Below are 13949 nucleotides of genomic sequence, written 5' to 3'. Positions count from 1 at the left end.
GGGTAAAATAAATATTGATATAAAGGGTTGCATGTAATCCAAGCAGAAAGGCTTTTCAGAGTGGCCCTGATGTTATTACAACAAGCATAAACACTCTCAGGTACTTTCTAAATTAGCAGCCACAATAAAAGGTAGTAAAATACTTAATAATAAAAATGATTTAAAACATGTATGCACTGATATAACTGATTCTAATAAACCACAGAGTTTCACACACAGAAATTATGAAAATAACACTGTAGAATAGATTTCAGACTGATTGTAGAAAAAAATCTTATCTAACTATCATTTCCTAAATATCTAAAGATAACTATCCCTGCCTAATCTAATTGACTCAACAAAGCAAGATGATAATCTTACTTCTGCTAGGCAGGATAAGAATTTCTGCTCACCCTTCAGGCTGTTGTCTGGTCTACAGCGACTGAAATAACAACTCCTACTATTATTGCTGAACAGCTCTGGAAAACAAACTGAGTGATAATTATTAATCTGGAAAATAACAACTAACAGCTAAACAACTGAACAATTAATGACTCAATACCTGCTTTTATAGCAGAATTTTTTAAAAGTCACAGAAAGCTGTTATGAGAATTCTACTCTCTCATATCAGACTTTTAAAAGTAAACAAAGCAGCTGCTGTGGAAATTCTATTCCTTTCAGCTCTCTCAAATGATGACATCACATCTAGGTCAGCTGACTAGCATAACCTACATTCAGAATTCTTTTTAAAAAACATGTACATTTGGTCAGCCAGAAGAACACTGTTTGATGCAAATATCTTACATAAATCAAAGTAATAATCAAAAAACATAAACGTATTTACAAAATTATAGCTAGTCATGCTGGTATATATAACACAGGGTAATTTACAATTATTTACAAGTATTTACAAAACTTCAGCCAGTCATGCTAGCACAGACAACAGCATCCAATATCCTCACATGGACTGTGAGTTTTTCCTCTATCATTTAGTTAATGTATATGCGGAGTCTACCATAAGGTTATTCCTGAATTTTACATTGCATGTGCTGCGGTAGCATTATCGCCTCACTGTAAGACGTTGTCCCATTCGATTCTCAGCTAGAGCGTCTTCTGTGTGGAGATATGCGTGAATGGGCATACCTTCGTTGAAGGTTGTGCATCAGAGCTGGCAACTCGGCACGTAAAAATCTACTGCCAATCATTAGCAGATCGGAGTTCCACTGTGGCGACCCCTAACCGGGAAAAGCCAAAAGACACAACAACAACAACAACATTCATGTCTTGTGGAGACAGATGTCTCAATGCATGATTTGAGGTGGGCAGAGAAATTATTACCAAATGTGGCAGTAGGTCGCTGAGGTGAAGAGTACATTTAAATTTCATCAGGTCATCAGTTATCTGGATTAGGTTTGCCTTAGAGTAGTCTCTAAAGACAGAAGGTCTTTTTGTTTTTTTGATGTCAGGTTTTACCATCATAGTGAGGATTACTGAATGGTGGTCAGATTTTTTCAGTGATGTAGTAACTGTAGGTGTTGAGCATAGGTGGCAATATTGATGAGACCCAGTCCAATATTTCTGAACCCTAGCTGGGACTTGGACCAGTTAGTCTAGAGGGCTATCATTAATGAAGTCCTTGAATCTTTGTGCTTCTTTATCTGAAGTGGTTTTAATGGACAGAGAGTTGAAAATCTCCCAAGGGAATACTGTTCGGCACAACAGGAAGGGATGTAAGTTTGTTTAGCTATGCCTTGTGGACAGCAGGTGACAGAGAGGGGGTACAGTTGTTGTATTCTATTCTATTTACTGTGAAAAAGATACAGAGAAGCTCATGTTCTTTGTCCTGTCTTAACAATCTAAAGATGAGATTGGTGTATTAGAAATACAGGCACGCTCCCCTGAATAGCACCACCATTTTCCACATTGGGTTTGGAAGAGTTGTAGGCAATGAAACCCTGCACTGAATGTGTGTGTGTGTGTGTGTGTGTGTGTGTGTGTGTGTGTGTGTGTGTGTGTGTGTGTGTGTGTGTGTGTGTGTGTGTGTGTGTGTATGTGTGTGTGTTATTGCTGTTCTGAAAACAGATATTTGTACTTTTAAATGTTAAGAGTTAAGAATGCCTGTAAGGACTGCAACTTCTTGTTTAGGCTTCTAGCATTAAGCAGTGCTTCCTTTATATAATTTTAATTTTTCTTGGCTATATAGATGATCTGTAGAGACTCCCATCTCCTCCCAGGTTGCTGTATATTTTGTATCCCTGTAAAATCTCACCAATAGCTAACCCAATAACTGAAGCATGTTATCTTTTGTTTGTATTATGGCATCATTCTCAGTGATGGTAGGATACTGCTCAGTCCTAGCTTCTCATCAATTTCAAATGTATATCCCTCTTCTTATGATCCAAGGACATATGTCAATCACTCCCACTTGCAAAATGACTGTGCTATATATGTACTTAGATGGAAGGGACCTGGGGGCCCTAGAGACACTGCAGATCCTGGCACCTGACAGGGAGCTATATATCACTCTGTCTTTGCTCAGCTTAGTAAATGGTGCCTCTGTGTGTCTGACTATGGAGTCATGTATGACTAAGGCAATGTATGACTAGGGCAATAACAGATGTTCTGTCTCAGCTTTGCTACCTTAAAAACTTTCACCTGTCATCTGAAGTTGTTTAATGCTGAGTGCCCTGCATACTAAACCTTTGTCTAGGAGTCCTTTGTGATTTGGGTGAGGACTTTTTAACTACCTCAATGTACGAAACCTTATTTCTTTGTCTAGGACATGGTGGGCATGGTTGTGTGAGGTGGGGGTCAGAACTTTCAACATACTGGTAAAGTCTACTATTCTTGAAGAGAGGTTGGCCTCCACAATTAGTAGATACTTGTATCTCTGACATATGGAATAATGTATAGAGATAATCAAACAGTTTACAGTCATCATGAGTATTCTTGTTTTGTCTCAGTGTTCCTGTTGCTGTCAGACTGGTAACAGATGATAATATAAACTTTGGCTTCATGGTGAAATAGGAGGTTCTAATTAATGCAAATTAAGTGAATTGACAGGAAGGATCTACATACTAGAACAGTAGGATAATTTTAAAAGAAGTATGGAAAAAAGGTTAAACATTCTAGGTAGTGCGCTATACTCTAAGCAGGTAGGACGATAAGGAGGGTAACTTGAGCTTTGAAGTCTAAGAGGAGCAACTTCCCAGTCGGATCTGCAAGTGCTCATTAGTATAAGCAGATGAGATTAGAATGGGAGTCATTTCCAAAGACAACTTTATAGTAAGGGCTGTTGTGTCTCAGTCATTATTTTATATACTCAATACATTAGCTATAAGAAGGGCATGCTTATACATGTTTAATCCTTATTTCCTGTTATGCAATACAATTTTCTTTATGCTTCCATTATAAATAAATGATCGGTTATCAGATGTACATTCCAAATTCATTGTAATGAATGCAGAGTTTTAAGTGGGCGATTAAAATTCAAATGGCTATAAAAGTGTCTAATTGGAAACAATTTCAAAAGCTCTGAATTCAGCACTTTAGGATTAAACAGAAGCAGTTTATTGCATGCATAGGTATAGTGCAGTGCATTCTCAAACTGTGTGTCTGCATGATTCTTAATTACCCTTTCATGTACATGTACATTGTATGCCTGGGTCATTATTCTGCCTGCATGCTTTTGGTTGAGTTTAAATGAAGATGAGACTGCTGTTGTGCATTTACTCATATTAATAAGTGACATCTCCGGAGTGCATCTGAAAATATTATATTATATTATATTATATTTCTGACACGCACATTTATATAAGCTGTTTAATACTGAATGTTGTTCTGCTCACTCTGTCATTAAAAGATCACCTCACTCAACAACACAAATGTAATCATTATTACATTTCTATACCTTAAGCACCCCTGTACATAAATTACATCCTGGTGCCAAAGCCTTTTCTCTCTCTCTCATGGAATTGCTTGAAACTGCATACCTTAATCAATTACAGCTTCTGACTCTGTAAGATATTTTATATCCTTCTTTAAAGTAAACCTGAAACTCAGACCCATTTCCTGCTACAGTTGTCAAGACAGGCACATTTCAGTTCTACTTCTAACAGAGACAAAAGTAAACTTCACAATTCTTCTCACGTAACTGCTTTTATAATATTATCATATTTTTTTCAAAATATATGAGAAATCATTTTTATACCTGAGCAGATTATCATTATTCACATTAAATACTACCATTTGAGCTAGCTCTGGACGGATACCAAAATTATATGTAATGAACTCTTCCATAGCATTGGGCTTTTGCAGGTCATTCTACAGAACTGTTTGAATACTGCATTCCTTCTCTTTTATATATATATCATTTACCATCTGCAAATCAACTTTACTTTTGCTTTTGCTGTATTTTATTATTGAACTGTGGCTTAAAAAGGTCACCTGGGACGATTCTACCTACATGGTTTTCAGTTGTTAAATAAATGGGTGGTATTCATAGTCATTATGAAGACTTGTTAAAACTATCTGCACAGTCTGCAAATGAGCACAGCTAAGCTGTGATTCACAGAGGCCACTTACACTAATGCATGATGGTCACACTAAAGATGCAGAATTTGCTGACCTGGGACAATCCAATGGTATGTATAAGGCAAACCCCACAGGTCTGCAAGAAGTTATAAAAACACAATTTTAATCTTAAATAAATGAAAATAAAAAGCTGTTAATAAATCAATGAAAATGACAGTTTAGCATTTTCATCCTCTACATAATTGGCTTCACCAGGATTGAGGTCATGGAGTTTTATTTTTTGGTGACTGGTACTGGATCTGCATGACAGCTGTTTTGGTTTTTGATCGTAGTGGAATTTCGCACTTTTTTGCACTGTTGGCAGATACATTATATAAAGAGGAGTCTCTCCAGTACTATCTACTTTGCAATCCATTCAGTTGCTGCTGGCTTTATTTCTAGGTGTGATTTGCTTGTTCTGTCTGAGCCAAAACTACTTGCACCTGGTGGTGCTCACTGGTTAAGAAAGCAGAGGTAACTCATAATTTTAATAATTAGGAGATACTTGATAGGTTCAGAGTGGACAGGGGCATTATAAGGATCTTAATGAGTATGTATAACCCCTATGGGTTACTGGAGGAATACATGGATTTCCAATTCCTGTGGATGCTAAGGTATGTATAGCCCTTTCTATACTTACCACAGGGATCTACTGAGACAGACTGGGGGTACATTGAGTATCTCACAGGTTTCTACTTTTTGGATACTACAGCAGTCCCTGGATGTATTCTTGGCACATGTGGATCAGTACATCTATTTCCCAGTGTCACCTCAGGAGTGAGCCAGAACTATGAGTGCTTTATTTGGGATGGCACATTTCCCTGTGATACTCAGTGAGATAGATTGCACCCATGTTGCAATTAAGGACCTTTTTGGTCCACAAAGGCGAATGGTACTGAATAGGAAAGGTTGCCATTTTATCATTTTCCAGGTAGTACATGATGCATAGGAGGGGTGCATCATCAACATCTCTACCCATCATCATGGCAGGGCCCATGATTCCCATATCTGGCATATTAGCACTGTCTGTCACCTCTTCCTGCATGGTAGGGAGCCCAGTGGTCACCTTGTTAGTAAGTGGAATTTTTTTTTTATTTAAGTCAATGTTCATGGTAAAATGTATAGATGAATACTGAAACACTTTTCCTTTGTTTTGTCCCCCTCCCCCCACCTTTTCTGTCTTTCTGTCTCTCTCTCTTTCTCTTTTTTTTTCCTTCAGGTGATGCAGGACATCCACTGCTGCACTGGATCATGATACCAGTTAGAAATCAAAGTGAAACTGCAGAAAACATCTACAACACATCCCTGCCCCAGATGGGTATTGTTATCAAGGTCTTTGACCTCCTGAAGAATTGTTTTAGGTGCCTGGATGAATCTGGGGGGGTGCCCTTCAGTGTGAAACAGCTACTGCATGCAGGTTATTTACTGCATGTTGCATTCTGCGCAGCATGATCTTGTGCAACTTTAGTGATGAAGTGACCCATGCTATCAATGTAATTCCCAGCTCCAGTCCCACTACAACTAATGATAACCAGCTGGCAGCAGTAGTAAGGGACCCCAGGCTCATGCTGGCATTCAGCTGCACAGGTAAAGAGGTGGCATCTAGTCTAGAGCTATTGACCATGAAATTCAGATTAGTGTTTCTAGTTTTCTAAAAAAAATGCATAGAGTATAAGTGATGCATGCTGTGATATCCGTGGGCAATGCTGTGTGGTGCGTGGTCTGCAGTCACTGTTCATCTGATATTCCTTCTCATCTTTAAATATTTTTTTTCCAAAACGTGACTCATATTATTGTTTGTAAAAGACATGCTTGAGTGTACACTGGCTCCTATTCAGTGATGTCATAAGGCATCATATAAAGAATAATCACATTTTTAACTATTTTGCACAATGAATTGTACTGAGGTGGTATATCTAAGTATACATGTACTGAATGTCCAGATGTGGTGCAATTACCAAAAATTATGTCAATATTTAACTTGAGTTGATACTTTGCAATTGAATGAAAAAATGACCATACTGTTTTTTTTTTTATTATTATGCATGCTTTTCCAGCTTAAAATATATTTTATCTGTGCTTGGTGATAGTGCAAGTGATTTTGAAGAGGCACTGTCAAAAGAGCTAGATTGTAAGTTGGTCTGATATTGTGACCTTACTTGATGCAGGTGATCCTGCAGGCACTGATCTGACAGTGCTGCCTGAATGTGATTGGAAACTTGAATGAGAGGTTGTGGTAGGTGTTGATGAGCACTGACAGGTCCTGCATGAAATCTGTTGTGCTTGTTCATCCTGAATAAATACAGTACTTAACTGGGAAGCATTTTTAGTCTCATGTGATCTGCCCCCACACGTCCGGACAGTACCCCATCCTCTCCCCTTCCAAGACTGACTCCTACTTGAGTCTGAAAAGTCCTAACTAGTGTATGGGTAGAGTTGGCCACCAAACTATGTATTAGTGTGATCGTGACATTATCCCTACTCTGTACCATTTGCAAGTAATGCTGGAAATCCTCACACATACTCTGGAGGACTGTAACCATTTCCCACTGACTCTATGTGTCAGTGCTCTGAGCCCTAACAATGACATTGCATATTTGCTGTTGGGTAACCAATGCTTTATGTGTTTCTTGGGATTGCTGCAACAAATTCTTATACCTGGTTCCCTGTTGTAAAGGTGTCATTGTAGACAGTGTTACCTCTGAATGTCTGACATCATCCTAAAAGTGTTTATCTGGTTTTGAAGATACTGGTGTAAAGGTGCATGGGTTTCCTTCTGGAACAAGTGTGAGTGTGATAACATGTTAATAATATGTTGTGGGATGCGAGATCTTGTCATTAAATGTGGTGACTGTGTGCCACTTTCCTCCGGATGCCTCATAAATACAACTATGTTATCATCATCATCTTCAACAGCCATTCTGCTGCTGACATCCTCCGATTTTATTGGTATAGTGGAACTGTCTGTTTCCATTGCTGTAAAAGTTATTTGAAAGCATTACTAATAAAGAAATAGTATATACTACTGTATGCTTAGTAAGGAGGTTTGAGGGAGTCATACTTTGCACACTCCCTTCTTTGTCATTCTGTGCAGATGTGGAAGATTCACCTATTAATAGTAATTGCCATGTGTTTCATGTAATCATTCCATGTCATTATTCAGTTCTCTGTATAAACAAATAATACTGTTTTTTAAACCAACCATCCTGAGCAGGTGAATGTTGTTGCTGCAGATGTTGGTAATTGCCAGTGTCCACACTATCTCTGATTATTCCACTGCAGGTATCATCTGTGTCATAGTCATTCCCATGGATGGAGAGGAGGTTAGTGTTAATGGAATAATTGTTGGAGCTCCTTCTCTAGTACTGGTATGGGCAATTGCATTCTGCCTCGACCTGCTTCTAGTATGTTCTACCATATCATTTTCCCGCTTCTTGCATTGTGTTAATGTGTGGTTTCTGCCAACCACTGCATTAATTTCTAGTACAATTTGATTCTAGGCTTCTTTCCTCTCAGCTTGTTTGGGTCCCTCTCCACCAAACAGACATTTCCCATATGTTGTAAGGACTGCCAAGCAAATGCAATTTTCCTCATGGCTGACACTGTCCTTTCTCTACCTTAATCCCTTGTTTTGCATCATTACAAATATGAAAATAAATGCTACAGTCATAATCAAAAATGTTTGCTGAAGTCATCAGTCAAACTTCTCAACAATGATAGCAAGCAAGCTATCCTCCTATAAAAATTAGGTAATACAAACCCCATAATTATATACACATGCAAAATATTAGTCCTGGCAAGTAAAGTTGTGTTATAGTAATGCCTGCAGTATCATAAATACAGTCACAACAGTAAAGAAATTAGTTTGTTAAAACAGCCATCCTCCCATAGCCCCTCCCACTGTCATAAATTAATAATACTGTAATTTTTCATTCCACAGTGACACTATGAAATCTCCAAGTAAATATACATGTATGATCAGCCAATAACACACCACTTTGTAATTCACAATTAAAACACATATGTATGCACAATCACTGCATGACACCAAAGTAAATGATTTTATAAGTAATCACTAATCATTTCTACTGCTGCTGCTGCTGTAATGATTTTCCAAATGACATTTTTATATTAACCACCAAACCCATGGTAATATGCCTATAATATCTGTAAAATAAACATTTTGTCAATGTAACTCACTAATTTTACATATTTTTCAAGTTTTTTGAATTAAATTCTAATATTTTTTTGTTATTTTTTCTTACTTTAAGTAGTTTGTAGATTCCCAAGTCATTTACCACCTAACTCGAGCAATCACAAGTTAATATTGCAGTGCTTAACTATTCCATTTAAATTCAGGTCCATTTATAGGTTCATAGGTTCATAGGTTCATACTAGGCTATCTGCCCAAGGGCATTTATAAGCCTAGCCCATAGTTATTTGGCTTTCACCACCCCTTTAGTTTGAATAAAACTATGCCCATTATTTTGCTGTGCCTCTGTCAAGCAGTGACACTGAAGTAATCCCTGGGGTATATCTGCGATCCCCCATCCATTGGTCAAGATTCCTCTTGAACAAGGCCAGCGAGGTGCTCTGCCTCACATGTACCGGGATTTTGTTCCACAGCATAGGGAGTCTCTGGGTGATGAATCTGTCCCTCCAGCACGTTCTATTAATAACCGTGTCAAGGTTTAAGTCTCCCGCCTTGTGGTTCTGAGGGATCTAGATTTTTGAGGTGAAGCATATTCATCAAATCAGGGTTTGACATGGCCTTATACGTCAGGCACAGGTCACCTCTGAGCAAGCGGTATGAGACTGAATAGAGCTGGAGTTCTTTCAGTCGGGCAGCATAAGACATATTTTTGAGACCCTTTATCCTTTTGGTGAGGAACTTTTGGGGCCTTTCCAGCTGCTGCAGGTGTCGGGTCAGATACATTCCGAATGGGGCATTGTACTCAATCATAGGTCTTATGAGTGATGAGTACAGGGGACGATGACCTCCCTTGATCTAGATGTGAATCCCTTCATGATCAGGTGGGCAATGTAGAAGGTTTTCCTAACTACTTTAGCAACATGAGTGTCAAACGAAAGGCTACTGTCAACCTGGGTCCCCAGATCCCTGATGACTTCTTCTGTGCTCAGTGGATTGCCACCTATATGGTAGCTAGGGGTAACCTTGTTTTTCCCGAAGGGTATGACTATGCATTTCTTGGCATTTAACTTTAGGCCATGGCTCTGGCACCAGTTATCCATTTCTGTGAGGCCCTTCTGAAGGATATCTGTGTCAGATGTGTTTTCGACTATGGCGCCCAGTTTGCAGTCATCTGCAAACTTTGTCAGCCATAACCCTCCTGTGTTTGCTTGTACTTCAGAAAAGTAGATGCCGAACAAGAGTGGACCCAGCCCCAGGACTGAGCCCTGTGTGACACCACTTGTGACAGGCTTTGAGTCTGACATGGCTCCAGCAACTCTGACCCTGTGGGTTCTGTCACTTAGCCAGTTTGCAACCCATCTTGTGATGTATAGTTTACATTCAAGCTGATGAGTTTTTCGATGATACCTGAGTGGGGTATTGTGTCGAAGGCCTTTGCCAGGTCAAGGTAGGCTGTATGGACTGCCTTTCCCTCATCAATGGCCTTGGTGACTGTTTCGAAAAAGTCAACCAAGTTTAAAAGGCATGATCTGCCTTTGACAAAGCCAAACTGGGTTGGATCCAAAGCCTGCAAGTTCCCTATGTCTTTATTTATGAGTTCCATTATGATCCTCTCCATGGCTTTGCAGATAAGGCTTGTCAAGCTAATGGGACGGTAATTTCCAGGGTCAGTGGAGGCACCGCCCTTGTGAAGTGGGACCACAGTCGCCGTGCGCCACTCCTTGGGTACGTATCCTGAGGTGAGGCTAAGATTAAACAGCTGTCCTAACTGCGGGTTTAATTCCTCATTGAGTTCATGGAGCACACAGCCGGGGACACCATCCGGTCCCATGGATGCTGTGTTTTTTGCTTTGGAGAGAGCAGTTCTCACCTGGGCGTTGAGTTTGTTTGGGGGTCTACAATCCTCTGGTATAGATATCTCTCCTTTTGGGGGGGAGGGGGGGGAGAAGTTTGCACTGAACCTGTCAGCCAGTATGTTGGCAATGTGTGTAGGTTCAGTAATCTTCACATAATTTTGAACTAATTCTGAGCATATCTGGGAGTTTCCTCCTAGGTTTCTAACATAGCTAAAGAAGGCCTTATGATTGTCTTTTGAGTCCTTGGCGATTTCTCTCTCAAAATTTGCCTTGGATGATTTTATGAGAGCTCTTAGTTTTTTACTTATAATGATCAAAGGTGTCTTACCTTTCAAGGATTTTGCTCTATCTTGTAGTAGCTTCCTCCTTTTGTTGTAGAGCTTGTTTATGGCTGGGGTCCACCAGACTGGACGCTTGCCTTTGGTACAAAGAGTCTTAGTTTTGTTTGGGATTGCCTGATCCATGCAGTCCTGTAGGTGCTGGTAGAAGGTATTTGTAAGTGATTCAGCGGTTTGAGTAATGTTTACCACTGGCTCAGGGGCCTTAAAGGAGACCACACTAGTTTTTAGAAGTGTGAAGTTGGCTTTTGAGAAGTTTTTCACTGTGGTCTTTTTTATTTCAGGTGGGGGTGGGATGACCTCCAGCGAGATTAGTTTATGATCTGATCTCACCAGTGAGGGGTATACTTCCGGTGTTGAACATTGTGATCCCATGTTCGTGATGATGAGATCAAGTATGTTTTCTCCTCTTGTGGGGATGGTGACTAGTTGTTCCATGGCATTTGAGTTTATGAACTCCAGGAACCTTTGGGCTAGAGTGTTTGGGCTTGAGTAGTGTTCCCAGTCTATATTAGGGTAGTTGAAGTCACCTAGTATGATGGTGTTTGGAGATACATTTATCCCCTCCATTGTTTTCAGGAAGGCCATGTGAGGTTCCTGAGTTTGAGAGGGTGGCCTGTAACATGCTACAAATTGCAGAGCAGTCTTGCCTATGGTTAATTGCACCTGGATGGTCTCCGATGCATCGTGCGTTGCCACCAACCTTGAGGTGTGGGTGTCCTTTATGAATATGGACACCCCCCCTCCTTTCTTGGTGTTGTCCGGATTTTGGGGCCGGAACACATGATATGAGGTGAAACCTGATAGTGCTGGGGTGCTCTCAGGAGCCTTGAACCAGGTTTCTGTCACAGCACAGACATCGATGTTCTCCATACTGAGAAGGGCCTCGAGTGCGTGCATCTTGAGATTGAGACTTCTGGCATTGAGCGGCATTACCCTTAGTTTTTTTACTTTTTTGTGTCCTAGGGTGGTAGGTTTAGAATTTGAGCCTTGCCTAAAAAAGGCACTATGGGGGTGGCAAGAGCCTTTGCCAATATCCGGAAGCCTAGGGGTGACAGGTGCAAGCCGTCCCTTGCGAAGCAGCGTGGCTTGTCCAACATGTCATCCCAGGCAGACAGACATTGGATCCCCTTTGAATGACACCAGAATTTAAGCCAATTATTAAAGCTGATCATCTTATCACTGTATTGTGGCATCATTCTAGGTGAAGGTAGGATACTGCTCAAGGTCAGGGTCATACCTGCCTGGGCTACATAATCAGAGAGCTCCACAATATCTCTTTTCATGTAGTCCAAGGAGGTACGTCTCAGGTCGTTGACACCAGCGTGGACAATGACTGAGTCGTACTTGTACCTGCTGTTGAGAGACCTGAGTGCTTGTGTTATGTGGCGGATTCTAGCCCGACAGGCAGCTTACTGTGACCTTCTCCTTACTCAGTCTGGTGAGCGGACGCCAGTGTGTCTGACTATGGAGTCACCTATGACAAGTATGTTTGGTGTTGTATTTGGCCTTAAGGGCAGTGACTGCTTTGCACACTGATTTTGTTGTTTATGTGTTGTTTGTGTGGTGTATTGAGTTTGCAGTTGCTTGGGTGTCTGCTTTGGAGGCCTCTGCTGTTTAGGTAAATTTTTACTCAGAGCCTCCGAGTATGTCTTAGTGTGTTTATGTGTTTGATTCAGTGGTGTGGTTGAGTTATGTGAGACTGGTATTGTGGTGTGTGTAGTTGCCTTCTCCTCCTGCCTTGGTCTTGCCAGTCCTGAGTTGAGAGAGCTCAGCCTCCAGTCTGGCTAAATAGCTGCATCTCTCACAAGTGTTAGTGTTACGTGGGAGGAGGAGAGGGTTGTCCGTGTACATGAGGCAATTGTAACATTGTCTCAGAATTCCCAGATTCACCAACTGGGCAGGAGAGGACGCCAGTATCTGACCCTTCGACATGCTAATAAGAATTATGAGTTGGTATGAGACAGAAAAGTAGTGGGCTTAGCAGGGGAGTGCTTGACCTGCTAAGAGAATGCTTATAAGACAAGGGATATGCTTATAAGACAAGTGCTGAGCTTTTTGAGAAGAAAAAGCTATTTGGAACAAGTGCTGCACTTTTTAGTGTAGGTGTAAACTGTTTAGGTTCCTAACAGAGCAGTTCTAAGGGAAAAATTGAAGAACAGACTTTCTGGAGCCAGAAAGAGTTTAACCTTGTTTAACCGGCGCTGCCCGATGCTGCTCTAGTGGCAACTCCGCGCTAAAGCACGTTAAAGCGTGCTTGATGGCAGGGGCTGAAAAGAAGCAGGAATAGACCCAAAAGGGAAAATAAAACTACAGTTTCAAGTCAGTAACCACCTCTACGGGGGGCAGGGAAGCTGCTCAATGTTAGTCACTGCCACTGATGAACAGAGAGACCCTCCTTCAGCCCAAGCAAAAATGGCCTCACAGAAACTTTCAAACAGTTCAGGAACAGCAAGCCTGTAACTGTTTTAACTCTCAGAAAAGTGGGAAAAAAGCAAGATTTTTTTTTTGTTTTTGTTTTTTACAGAGATAGCAGAGGTTCACAAGTAATATCAAGTTATAACAGTGCAGTAAATGACCCCACACAAGAGTGCTAGGTCAAGGACAGAAAATATGCAAGTTTTAAGAAAAAAACGATTTAAAATTAAGTGCAAACAGGAAATTCAGCAAACAGCTTTTGGTTGTGCTCTAAATACAGCTACTAATACAGAAATCAAGTTTAACAAGCCAGAAAATGCTCAAGCTAGGCAGCTATGCAGTCTGCAAATTAGGACATTTTACATTCTGTCTGCAAATTAGGACATTTTACATTTATCTCTATGAATCGCAATAATGCACGAATGTGTAAAGCCACTTGTCCACATAATTAGTTCTCAGGTACTCATGAATGTGGCCTCAGGTTTACATGAACCCACCACAATAAAAAAAACTAGGGATGCTGAAAGTACAGGACAGCACAAATGTTTAATAAACACAAAAAATATATAAAAGGTTAAGCACTTTCATCTTCATCTCATAAAGACATCATCAGAACCATTTAAATATACCAAT

The sequence above is a fragment of the Protopterus annectens genome, chromosome 2.part0 (assembly GCF_019279795.1).
Source record: "Protopterus annectens isolate FY-2018-M chromosome 2.part0, PAN1.0, whole genome shotgun sequence".
Classification (NCBI taxonomy): domain Eukaryota; kingdom Metazoa; phylum Chordata; order Ceratodontiformes; family Protopteridae; genus Protopterus; species Protopterus annectens.
Note: the sequence above shows the minus strand (reverse complement) of the source record.